This window comes from Narcine bancroftii, chromosome 8, assembly GCF_036971445.1.
Source record: "Narcine bancroftii isolate sNarBan1 chromosome 8, sNarBan1.hap1, whole genome shotgun sequence".
Taxonomy (NCBI): Eukaryota; Metazoa; Chordata; class Chondrichthyes; order Torpediniformes; family Narcinidae; genus Narcine; species Narcine bancroftii.
In genome coordinates, this window is record NC_091476.1 from 169,230,100 (window position 1) to 169,244,325 (window position 14,226).

At 37.5% G+C, this 14,226-nt stretch overlaps 1 long non-coding RNA gene across 1 annotated transcript in view; it reads right to left on the reverse strand.

Moving 5' to 3' along the window:
* Window positions 1–813: 813 nt before the first annotated feature.
* LOC138741942 (uncharacterized) overlaps window positions 814–14,226 on the reverse strand; it is a 77,026-nt gene continuing 63,613 nt past the window's right edge. The window contains exon 4 of the long non-coding RNA XR_011343909.1: window positions 814–1,007. This is a non-coding gene — a long non-coding RNA (uncharacterized lncRNA). The remainder of the gene's footprint in view (window positions 1,008–14,226) is intronic.

A 14,226-nucleotide genomic window follows, 5' to 3' on the forward strand; every position in this document is an offset into this window, starting at 1 on the left:
GTGACATTGAAGAGAATTGAAGGCTGGTGGAACAGGAACACCCAGTATCTCAATGAACATGAGGAGTAGTTACCTGCCAGTTATTACCTACATGGATAAGAAGAGGGAGGTCTTCACTTCCATTGTTGCAGATGACCAACGTTCAACTGTTGCTTTGAGAATATAACATTAAGGAGTATTTTTGCATCCAAAAATTTCTGTTCAAATCTGCTTCAATCAAAGAACCTCTACTACCTAGTTGCTGTATTCAGGGACCAGAACAAGACAGATGGAGGATTATAACATATTTGACACAATATAGGGTCATAGAGCCAAACCCCATGGAGCAGGTCTTTCTGCCCATCTTATCCATGCTGTCCAATTTGGTGTAAAGGTGACCAATCCCCAAGTGCACTGCCTCACCTACACAGGAGTCAGGCTTTGAAGGGACGTGACATTTCCATTGAATGTGTACAAAGGCACCTGCATCAAAATATGTCTCATTACCTAAAATGCACATCACTGTTTAATAGAACAATATTACTGTTGATACAGAATAAACATCAATGGTCACACAATGCAGAGCAATGTTGGTATTTCCATTCAGTGATCATCATCATTATTCTCCTACAATCTGTTTGGACAATCATGAAATTATAAATTCACAGGTGTATATTTTGTATCCAAGGCAATAAAACATCTCCATTCATCATGCAAACCAAATGAAGCAATTTTATTGTTTGCATTCCAACTGACTTTGCATGGAATATATCGCCATTTAACCAGAAAATAAATGCTAATAAATCTCTTTTCAGTTTTTGACACTTTTAAGGATTCTTGCTTCAGTATTGTTTATGTGCATAATGTGGGAAATTTGCCGAAAGGGTTGCTTTTCCCTTTTGGAGAACAGAGCCTTTGTCCCACTCACCGTAACAATGCTGGCGAGATCCATGACATTTTCTCCACTGCTTTCACCCCTGTGCCAAAATCAGGAATTGTCAGGTCTCCTTGGGTGTAGCATAAAGGACCTGTAAGAATAAAAGCTCTAGTTTCTCTTCTTTGCATTCCCAATCTTGCATTCTCCAGATAAAAATGCCAACCATTCCTTTGCAACTACTGATGGTACTCGAGTCATTTAGTTTCTCCAGCAGACATGTCTCCTGTAACCAGGTTCTGATAAAATATTCAGTCTCCCACCACTTTTATCTCCTTGGGTTTTTTTTAAAAACCATTCTTATGTGCCTTTAAATTGAGAGTAAATTTCTGTGTCTGGTTATTTTGAGAAACATTCTTGGATGGTTATAGTTTTACATAAATGCAAAATGATCATCCTGTTAAAACTTGCTAAACTCCGTCTAAATTGTTCCTGCCATATGTAGGAGATTATATATGTGAAGCTGGGCATTGCTAACAGATCCCTGTGCAGGAACAGCCATTGTTGGATGAATGCATATTTTATAACCATTCCCAAAATTCACCTGAAGAATCACAGTCAAAATCTTACCATCAAATTGTTAACATTTATTTCAGCTACAACCCTTATAGGCAGCGATATCTTGCCACAAAGGGTGTTTTGGAACCCAGTGCCTTTAATCTGGATGATGTAATCATGTTTTTGTGACTGATGTGTTTTACTTTCAATGAAGGAAAATTAGGACTGTCCGTAACCTGCGTGACATCTGTAATTTTCCTTCATTAATTGCAATGGGATTTGAGCACAACTTAAAATTAGGGAAAGCAAGAATGGCTGCAACATCTGTCCAATGTCAGGTGCTCATTATGGCAGGAAACTCACTGTCTAACCTGTTTTGTTATCTCTGTCAAACTGGCCCCAAGACACTCACATCAAAATAAACACAGCAAGAAAATTAATGCCAAAGTTCTCAAGGACATTGCAAAGAAAGCTTTCCTTAGACAATGCCTCACAGACCAAACAGGTTGAACCTGGGCCATCTGACAGTACAGAGTGTCTGTTGCAGATGGAGTGCCTGAAGTCCATCATAAATGGCACTGATGAAGTGATTTTTGGATTTCTTTACCAGGAATTTATAATGAGAATGGTCTGAGAGATCTAAGAAAAATCTCCACAAATACACAGTGTTCCTCAAATGGAAATGTCACTACACCTCAATGGAACCAAAGGAAGTCTACAAGCCTCCTAAAGCCAAGGTCAAGCAGGAAATCTAAGATTTCCCGTTCACTCATGATATACAAAGATGCTATTTACCCATGATAGCTCACATAACAATCCTATCAATCTACACTCTCATGTATTCATCAACTTCCCCTACTCACCTACAACAGAGATCATATTGAGTAGTCAATTAACCTTCTAACCATTAACACAGGTTGATATATGATACAGCTGGGATTGAGTATGCTGTGAAATTGATGGTGCAGTTGTTGAGAAATGGGAGTTGAAAAGATTTTAATTGACTATGTGGTCCTTGATGTTTTTCAGCCTGTATCCTTATTCAAATTTATAACAATTTCCTCCTACATTATAACCTCCTGTCTGGAAGATTGCCTATTCCCCACTGTGGGAAGAGCATCTCTCTCCTTTATGTATAATTGACAAAGGGATCCAGAGCAGAAATTGAAATCAAGGTCTCTGCTCAGAGAGTCATGGGAATGAGGTTAAGACGTGAAGTTTCCGTGCCTACTCTACAGGTCAAACAGGCAGAGGTTAATTGCATATCACGATACCAGTTCTGTTCCATTTCTACTTAATTTAGCCCCCTGTGTATCCATGCATGCCTGTTAGTTGAGTTCAAATGCAGGTAAAGTTAAAGCTATGAATACATTCTGCAGCTATAGATATTGCACACATGTAATAGAAGACTATAATACAAAACTTTAACCTCCAGTCAGGTGGCTGTCTGTCACTTGTCCACAATCTCCATCAGAACTGGAGCACCACAGGGCTGCATTCTTAGCCCCCTGATCTATTCGCTGTACACTTATGACTGTGTGACTCAGTACAGCGACAACACCATTTATAAATCTGAGTAAGAACATCAAAAATGGAAAAGATGGTTGATAGGTAAAAGCTTCTACTAACTCTAAAGCAAGGGGTTGGAAACTTTATTTTAAAAAGTTACCTATTAAAATTCATAAAGTGATTATTGATCCTTGATTATTAATTTTTGATTTTATTCGTAAATAGTCAAATTTATTCTGAAGATTAAACTTTGATGAACATTTATGCACCAAACATGGATGAGGAAGGATTTATTATGGATAAATGTATGCATTTAGCTGAGACACAAAATATTGGTAAGGGGGATTTTAATTGCTGTTTGGATCCAGTTTTGGATAAAACAACCAAATCAGTCACTCAAGCTAATGCAGCCAAGGCAATTTTGAATATTATGAAAAAATTGAATTTAATAGATATTTGGCAGAGATTAAATCCTAAAGAAAGGGACTATTCTTTTTATCCTCATAGATTTAATTCTTATTCTAGGATAGATTTATTTTTTTAATCTCAGGGAAACATTATGAATGTGGCTAGATCATTCATGACTTTTTATGACATCTTTATTTTTGGAAAAGGAACAAATGGTTTATAGATGATGACTGAATTCAACATTGTCAAAAAGGTCAGATTTTTGCCATTTTATAAGAAAGCATATTCAGGATTTTTAGAATTGAACTCTAATTCTGTTCCCAATCATTTTTTTTTCCTTTGGCTTGCATTAAAGACATATTTGAGAGGACGTATCAGTTTCACATCAAAAAGTATGAAAGTTTATATGAATGAAGTTGATCAGTTAAAAAGGGAAATACAAGATTTGGAAAAGGTACTGCAGAAAAAACCTTCAGATGAGAAAAGAAAGGAATTAATTAAGAAAAAAGTTTCATTTTGATGCCATTCAGATGTATAGGACTGAAAAATTGATTGATACAACTAAGCAAAGATATTATGAACTAGGAGAAAGAGCTCATAAAGTTTTAGCTTGGCAGTTAAAAAATGAGAAATCTTCTAGAATAATTATTGCAGTGAGGAACAATTCAATGATTGCTCACAATCCAAGAGAAATGAGTGATGAATTTAAAGTTCTTTTTACTCTGATTTATATAGATCAGAATTTACTGGAGATGAAGTTAATATTGATAATTTTTTATCCAAGATAAATTTTTCAAGATCAGAAATATTTAGATGCTCCTTTTACAATAAAAGAAATTAATGAATTGCTTAGTTCATTTCTGAATAGTAAATCTCCAGGAGAAGATGGTTTTCCATCTGAGTTTTTAAAGAAATTTAAGGATTTTATAATACTTCCATTTATGGAGGTGTTAAAGAAGGTGATGGAATCCCATTCTTTACCAGATTCTTTTTCAACAGCCATAATCACAGTTATACTAAAGAAAGATAAATACTTGTTAAAATCTGCATCATATTGTACAATATCTTTATTGAATGTAGATTATAAAATTAATATAAAATTATTATAAAATTAAAATTGTTAACAAATATATTATCTAAATGTTTGCCTGTTTTAATTCATATGGATAAAACAAGATTTATTATAAAACAGTATTCTGCAGACAATATTGCAAGATTAATTAATTTAATTAAAAAAGGGATCATAATGTAGCAGTGACTTTGGATGCAGATAAAAGCTTTTGATAGATTAGAATGGATTTTTTGGTTTAAAGTACTGGAGAAGCTTGGCATTGGTTCTACATTTATAAATTGGGTTCAAGCTTTATATAAAAATCCTTTGTCAAAAATTGGGTGCATACATCATGATTAAGGTGGGAAATATATTTAAATACACAAATAAGCGAAAAGGACTGGATGGAGTTATGTAAGAATAATATGACTAAACTGATAAATGTAAGATATAGGTTAGTTCAAATAATTTTTTACATCAATTATATTTGACTTCACAAAAATTACATAGATTAAATCTTGCCATGTCAGATCTATGTTTTAGGTGTAGATCTGAGATTGGATTATTTTTAAATTCAACTTGGCAATGTCTTAAAGTTAGACAATTTTGGTTATGGGTAGATAAATTTTGGAATGAATTACAGGGATCAAATTCCCATTGGGTCTGATGTTATTTTTATTGAGTAATATTAAGGCTATATGTCCAAAATTAAAATTAAATATTTATCAAATTGAATTTGTGCTAATTGCTTTAGCAGTTTCTAGGAAATGTATAGCAATATCATGGAAGTCAGAATAGATTTAGGCATGAAAAGATGGCACGCAGAACTTCGTAGTTGTATACCATTAGAGAAAATTACTTATAATCCATGAGATAAATATCATGATGTTTGGAAACTATAGAAGCCACATTACAAAATGTTGGTATCAGGAGCACTCAACATGGATTTGTGGGAGGAAGGTCATGTTTGACCAATCTGATTGAATTTTTTGAAGAGGTGACTAGGAATGTGGATGAGGGTAGCACAGTGGATGTTGTCTATATAGACTTCAGTAAGGCCTTCGATAAGGTACCACATGGAAGGTTAGTTAGGAAGGTGCAGTCTTTAGGTATAAATTTTAAGATAGTCAAATGGATTGAACATTGGCTGAATGGGAGAGGCCAGAGAGTGGTAGTGGATAATTGTCTGTCAGGTTGGAGGCCGGTGACCAGTGGTGTGCCTCAAGGATCTGTATTGGGCCCATTGTTGTTCGTTATGTACATTAATGATCTAGATGATGGGGTGGTGAATTGGATTAGTAAATATGCAGACGATACTAAGATAGGTGGAATAGTGGATAATGAAGAAGGTTTTCAAGGATTGCAGAGGGATTTGGGCTGCTTAGAAAAGTGGGCTGAAAAATGGCAGATGGAATTTAATGCTGATAAGTGTGAGGTGCTTCATTTTGGTAAGAAGAATCAGAATAGGACATATGTGGTAAATGGGAGAGCATTGAGGAATACAGAAGAGCAGAAAGATTTAGGAGTAACGGTACATCGTTCCCTGAAGGTAGAAACTCACGTGAATAGGGTGGTGAAGAAGGCTTTTAGTATGCTGGCCTTTATCAATCATTGCATGGAATATAGGAGTTGGGAGGTGATGTTGAGATTGTATAAGACGTTGGTGCGGCCTAATTTGGAGTTCTGTGTGCAGTTCTGGTCGCCTAATTATAGGAAGGATATAAACAGAGTGGAGAGAGTGCAGAGAAGGTTTACCAGAATGTTGCCTGGGTTTAAGCATCTGGAGTATGGGGAGAGATTGGACAGATTGGGTCTTTATTCTTTGGAGCGTAGAAGGTTGAGAGGGGATTTGATAGAAGTATTTAAGATTATGAAAGGGATAGACAGAATGGATGTGGATAGACTATTTCCGTTAAGAGGAGGAAAGATTAAAACAAGAGGACATGAGTTAAGAATTAAGGGGCAGAGGTTTAGAGGTAACATGAGGGGGAACTTCTTTACTCAGAGAGTGGTAGCTGTGTGGAATGATCTTCCGGGAGAAATAGTGGCGGCGGAGTCAATTGTATTATTTAAGAAAAGGTTGGACAGATATATGGATGAGAAGAAGATGGAGGGTTATGGGCATTGTGCAGGGAGGTGGGACTAGAAAGGGGTGTTTGGTTCGGTGCGGACTAGAAGGGCCTAATGGCCTGTTTCCATGCTGAAATTGTTATATGTTATATGTTTGCACATATGATTGGCTCTCTGAAGACCTCACTTCTTGGTAACCTGCGATAGATTTTATTGTCTAAATGTTTTTGTTTTTTTGGCATTCTCCAAATTTTCTTTCTTTTCCTTTAGGGGTGAGAGGGATGGGAGATGGTCAGGTGGGAGGGTTGGTTGGGGAGTGGTGGGATGTAATTTAGAAGTGTATGTACTGTAACGATTATTATGGTTTTAAAATTTATAAAATAAGGTATTTAAAAAATACAAATTTGCTAATGACACCACAGTGGTGCATAAATAAATAAATAAAGGACAGGCGATGAGTCACCACACAAGAGGGAGAATGAAAACTTGGCTGAATGGTGCACTAACAACAACCTCACACTTAATGTCACCAGAACCAGGAGCTGATTGTAGACTTCAGGAAGAGAAAACCAGAGATGTATGATCTGGTGATCAATGGGGTATCTCAGAAGTGGAGAGGGTGAGCAAATTTAAAGTCCTGGGAGTCACCATCACAGAGGATCTTTCAGGGACCCAACACACCAAGTTAATTGCAAAGAAAGCATGTCAGTGCATCTACTTCCTTAGGATTTGCTGACATGACATGAAACCATCGAGCCATAGAATATTACAGCACAGAAACTGGATCTTCAGCCCTTCAAGTCTGTGTCAATCCATTTTTATATATAGTCCCACTGATCTGCTCCCAGACCCTAGCCCTCCATACCCCTCCCATCCTTATAACTGTCCAAATTCTTCTTAAATGTTAAAATTGAGCAGGCACTCCCACCACTCTCTGTATGAAGAGGTTGCCCCTAATGTCCCCCCTAAACTTTTCCCATTTCATCCTTAACCCATGTCCTCTGGTTTGTATCTCACCTATCCTCGGTGGAAAAAGCCGACCTATATTTACTCTGTCTATACCACTTTTAATTTTAAATACCTCTATCAAATCTCCCCTCATTCTTGTCCATTCCAGGGAATAAAGTTCTAGCCTGTTTAACCTTTCCCTGTGACTCAGTCCCTGAAGTCCAGGCAACATCAAAAACATTCACAAACATCTACAGATATGTCATGGAAAGTGTGCTGTCCAGCTACATCAAAGTTTGGAATGGGGGTGGTCACCAATACCTCAGAGTGGAATGTAGTGGATACAGCCCAGGACATCACAGGTAAAACTCCCCCTATTATCGAGAAAATCTGCATGGAGCGCTGCCATCATCAAAGATCCACAACATCCAGGTTATGCTCTGTTCTCACTCCTACCATCAGGAAATAGGTATAGATATCACAACACTTGTTCCACCAGGTTCAGGAACAGTTGCTACCTCTTCACCGTCAGACTGCTAAACAAAGTCAATCAGAGAAACTTAATTATTACTGATTATTTTTTTCTCTCTATTGCACAGTTTGCTTACATTTATTTCTTTGTTTACATTTTTCTGATTTGCATATGTATTTTTCCTTGAGTACAGTTTTTTTGCACTGCCGATAAGTTGAAATTTTGTCTAGACTGCCGCAAAAAAGAATCTCAGGGTTGTATGTGATGTCCTCTGACAATAAATCTGAACTTTGATCTTTGACCCATAAACCTGCAGTCAGGTGGCTGTCTGTCACTTTGAGTGACCTGTAAATCTGCAGTCAGGTGGCTGCCGTTATCTTTGAGTGACTCATGAACATTTTAATTCCTCTTTGTGTCTTCAAGTAATCATCAAGAATTGCTTTGCAGCATTATTCAATTTTATTCACACATTTGCTGAAATCCATTTGATTCTCAGAAGACATGTTAAATTGACCACTGATCTGAAGTGTGTCAAAACATAATTCTTTTCAATCATCTAATATCCTTCCAAATATGATTCCGTTTACTTATAAGACATGCTCTTCATAGAATACAAAACTCATCACTGATTTGATCAATGGTTTCTCCAAATCCTAAATTTGGAGAAATTAAAATGCAACTGATTTCCTCAGATTCAGTGGTATGACTGCTTTTGACTGTAAACTAAATAGGAGCATAGTCAAACACAAAGATGATGTGAGGCTCCTCTGGGTTCCACTACTTTGGCTTGCACAACTCATTTGAAGACTTCACACACCATAATGGCAGAAGGCTGAGTGAAGGTGTATCTTGCATTCGTGGATGTAAGCTGGAGCAGGAAGAATAATGCTATTATTTTGGAAGAAAATAAATTGTCAATGTTTTGATCCAAAGCGTTTTATCAATAATTGGCAAACATGGGTTGAAAAATCGACCATTTTTTCTCTCCCATTTGTGCCGTTCACCTCGCTGAGTGAGTTTAGTTTCGGCATCCGCAGCCTCCCGTGTGTCTGCTGTTATTTTGGAACACCGCAGCCCAACAGAATTCTCCCTTAAATCTGCACACAATGCGCAGCAGTATGAAGGTGCAGAAAGATGATTTAAAAAAACATCAGCTACTTCAGAGGAGAAACTTCAAAGATGCTGGAGTCTTGAGCAGGCAAGTTCACAGAGTAAAATAAAACCAGTTTAATGGCCATCAGGTTGATGAAAGGCTGTCAGCTTGAAATATTAATCTGGTTTCTCCCTTCACAAGTACTACCTGAGCTGCTGTGTATCTCCAGGGCTGTTTTCAGATTTACAGTATCTGCAGGTTTTATTTTGCTTTTCTTCTTGTGCTCGAGACACTTCACCAAGGAAATCTGCGATATACTGCATCCAGAACCATAACCTCACAGCAGGGATGAGAGGGAGGGCATCAATCTGGCATTTTATTTGATTGGTTCCTTCCAGACTGATCATGGCATCGTAGCAAGATCTTGCAATTTCCTAAAAGACAGATATCCACCTTATTTATTCTTGGGGGATGGGGGTGGCAGGGCAGGAGATGATAGGTAGAGAAGGGAAGGAGGGGACAGCAGCACTGAGGAGGAGGGAGGTGGAAAGGCGAAAGAACTGGAAAGGCAGGAATATTGACGTGATGCGAGAGGCATGCTGCCATGAGAAATATGAAAGGGCAGAACAATATTCAGCCAAATAGATTATTCCACTACCTTTACATCAGAAAAGCCTTGCAGGATACAGCTGCACTATTATCTATCAGGCAAGAAGCTGAGAAGCAGAGGTAGTTGAAATGGAAGGATGAAGATGGAGATGGGTGGGGGGGGGGGGAAGGAATTTAAATTAAATTCATTAAAAAAAAATAAATTTAGACATACAGCACGGTAACAGGTCCTTTTGCCCCACAAGCTTTTGCCACCCAATTAACTTACAACCCCCGGTACATTTTGAATGGTGGGAGAAACCAGGAAAATCCCATGCAGACATGAGGAGAACGTACAAATTCCTCACAGACAGCATGGGATTTGAACCTCCCGGTTCCAATTGCTGGTGCTGTAGCGGCATTGCGTTAACTGCTACACCAAGAACTAATACCAGTACAAGGCCAATAACCTCACTCCTATTTTCCCATTCACCATGATTGAATCTGACCTAGAATCCAGGGCTACATCACAGCAGTTTGAGCTGCTACTTCAGTACACAGTAGCTGAATGATTTGAAGCTGAAGAACTGGCTATCAAATATTGCATCAGATACACCCTCTGCAGCCGCTGTCCTTCTTACAGCCCCTGCTATTGTAACTTCAGGGGATGTAGGTACATTCCCTCTGCCCTTTTATAATTAACAGAAGCCTGCTTCTCGAATGGCTTGTCAGAATACTAAACTTCTAGTCAATTCTGTATTTGAGGGCTATGAGCCATCTTATAGTCTAACCATATCAAGTGGTACGCTTAGTCACTTTTTCCACAGACATGGCTACACTATCTATCTGAGATAGGGAAGGTTTAGAGGGATATTGGCCAAAAGCAGGCAAATAGCACTAGTTCAGAGAGGCAATGGCCAGAATGAACAAGTTGGGAAGAAGGGCCTGCTTCCATGTTGTATAGCTCTATGACTTTATCAAGGTTAACATTTATAGCAATATGCAGAGATATTCAAATATACACATGTTGGCATCAAATGTGACAAATCCCACATACCCACATGTGCATTAAGACACTCACCAAGTTGATCTACCGCTGTTTGTCTGAAGTATGTGAAGAGTGGAATAATATATTTTTAATTTTTTTTTTGACCTTACAAAGTTAAAGATTACAAGTACAAAAGTAAATCCAGTATTCACTCCATGATGGTTATACCCCAATCCCCTCAATCCCCACCCAAGAAAAGACCCCAAAGAAAAAGATGTATATATAGAAAAAGAAAAGCAAGAAAAAGATAAAGAAATAGAAAAGAAAAAAGTGGAAAGGATTGCTGAAAAGTGCTCCACACTCCACAGATCGTAAGTTCATATTCTATTTAAATTTCTTTGGAGAAGATCAACGCAGGTCTCGAGGGCTAGGAAGAACACAATTAAAGATTTAGACCTGAGATTTGTAAATATGGATGCCAAACTTGTTAAAATATGTTGTACTTATTTCTTAAGTTATAGGTAATTTTCTCAAGGGGAATACGACTATGCATTTCTGCATTCCAATGGCCATTCCTAGTAACTGCTATATATTTTCTGGCCACTGCCAATGCAGTTTTAACAAATTCTGTTTGATGTTTGGATAGTTTTATTTTAGGTCTTATCCCTATAATCTTCCCCCAGTAAAAATAATTCTGGGTTTTGTGGAAATTGAAATCCTGCAATCTACTCTCAGAAATTTCCTGAATCGACCCAAAAAGGACTCACTTTAGAACATACCCAAGTTGGATATAGAAAGATCACTACCTCCACACCACATCTAAAATATCGGTCTGATAGGTCTGATTTTAATTTATTTAGTTTCTATGGTGTGTGATATAATTGATGCAAAACATTATTTACTAATCTTACATTTATCATGTTGTTCATAGTATCCTGACATAATTCAGACTAGTTTTGCTCACCAAATCTTACATTTAAGTCTGATTCCCATCTCTGCCTCGTCTTGTGAACACCCCCCCCCCCCCCACCAAGTTTGGGGGTTCCCATTTGAAGTAAGAGATACATTGCTAAAGTAATTTTTTTGTGTGTTTCCCTTTCGAATCAGAGTCTCCGCATCACTACAGTTTGGTAAAAACATTGTTGGGCCCAGTTTGTCCCTGAGATATGCTCTTATTTGAAAATAGCAAAAGATTGCATTATTAAGAATTTCATACTTTTTAAAAATTGATCAAATGACATCAGTTTCCCCCAGTCATAACAATCTTCGATATATCTGATCCCTTTATGAGACTAAATTCAAAAATTTGGTTACTCATTGTAGAGTCAGAGGGGTTTTGGGAGATAAGCCCCCCCCCTCTTGTTCCAATATCTCTATTTATTTTATAGCAAGTATTGATTAAATGTTTTAGCAAAGGGATTTCTTTCTCACCAATTACTTATTCCACATCCCATTTATATTTAAAATCCTCTGCCATTCCCTCTCCTATTTTATCCAATTCTATTTTCACCCAGGCAGGTTTACCTCCTTCTCAAAAAAGAAAGTAAGAAATCTCATCTGAGTCACTGGATAGTTATTTTTAAAATGAGTGTGTTGTAAACCTCCCAATTCATGTTTTCATTTAGTTTTTCTATGGGGACCATCAACATCTAACTATTCCAACAACATTTTCTGACATATTTATTAACTCCTGAAAGAATCTCTGAGATAATGGTGTGGGCAGTGTTTGAAAGAGATATTGTACTGTTGGAAATATATTAATTTCAATAGAATTGACTCTTCCCACTAATGTAAGGCCATCCATCTGTTCAGTTCTGCTTCAACCTTTTTAAGTAAAGGTAAATAATTCAATTTGTATAAAACGTTTATTATTATCTGTACGTATTCCTAAGTATTTTATGCCATTTACTGGCCAGTGGGCTCACGTTCGGCAGGCAGCAACCTCCTTTGAAGAAGACTGCAGAGCCCACCTCACTGACAAAAGACAAAGAAGGAAAAACCGAAAACCCAACCCCAACCCACCAATTTTCCCCTGCAACCACTGCAACCGTGTCTGCCTGTCCCGCATCGGACTTGTCAGCCACATTCGAGCCTGCAGCTGACGTGGACATTTTACCCCCTCCATAAATCTTCGTCCTCGAAGTCAAGCCAAAGAAAGAAATGGAGTATCGCTTTGACATTGAGTATAGTCTACTTCTAAAAGAGGCACAATTTCACTCTTATCCTAATTTATTTTAAAACCTGAAACTTTCCCATAATCATGCAGTTTTGAGTACATTTTCTAAAACAAAGTTGTTGGTGCTTTCAAATATATCAATACATCATCAGCAAATAAAATGATCTTGTATCCTCCTGATTGACTCTTAATCCCTTAATGTCTGGGTCTTGACAGATTGTTTCTGCAAGTGGTTCTATAGCTAAAATGAATAGAGCTGGAGACAGCTGACATACTTGCCTACTCGAGCTGGAGACAGCTGACATACTTGCCTACTCGAGCTGGAGACAGCTGACATACTTGCCTACTCGAGCTGGAGACAGCGGACATCCTTGTCTACTAGATCTAGTCAACTGGAACAGTGTAGAGATTTGTCCATTAGTCACTACTTTGGCTTAAGGCTCATTGTATAATCCCTTAAACCAATTTGTGAAAAATTGACCTAGACCAAATCTTCCAAGTCCTTTAAATTAAAAAATCCCACTCCAGTCTATCAAATGTTTTTTTCAGAATCTAATGCCACAGCAACACTCAGATCTCCTCTCTTTTGTGCCAAATGAATTATACTAAGCAACCTGCTTACATTATCAGCAAACTGTCTCTTTTTCACAAAGCCTGTTTTGTCCATTTTATCAATTTTGGCAAAACATTTGAAAGTCTGTTTGCCAAGGCTTTGGCAATAATCTTGAAATCTGAAATTAATAATGAAATAGGTCTATATGATGACAGTTTTAATGGGTCCCTGTCTTATTTTGGTATCACATTAATAATGGCTGTTGAGAATGATTCTGGGAGAATATGTTTCGAACATCTCCATAATAGAGGAATTAACAAATCTTGAAACTCGTTATAAAATTCAGGAGGAAAACCATCTTCTCCTGGAGATTTATTGCTTTGCAATGAATGCAATGCTTCCCTCACCTCCTCCTGAGTAAAGGGAGCATTCGGTTCTACCTGTTCTTCCAAATCTAACCTTGGAACCCTTATTTGTGCTAAAAATTCTTCTATTTTATTAACATCTCCTTGAGATTCTGTTTGATATAACTTAGAATAAAATTGTTAAAAAACCTCATTAATATCTTAAGGTTTATAACTAGTCATATTAGTTTATTAGAAACTAATTAGGAATATTAGTTTCCCATATTCCCGAAGCACTTGAGACCTGGAGGGATAAGGGAAAAAAATGTTCCACATTCCCTCTGTAACCAGGATGATGGGTTCCACACAAATGCCAGGGAGGATGATCATTTCTGTGGATTCAAAGGACTTTCCAGTCCAGGAAGGTTTGGTGGCTTCGTGAAGATGTGGTTTTAATTGTAAATGGTTGTAGGTGTTTCGAACAAAGGTTGAGGTCATTATCAAAGCTGGAAAAGCCAAGAATGAAGCCAAACTTCAATCTTTCTCAGACTTGCTCTAATATTTTGATGTTTATAGTAGATCTTGCAATAATACTGACACCAACTGGTGCATCAG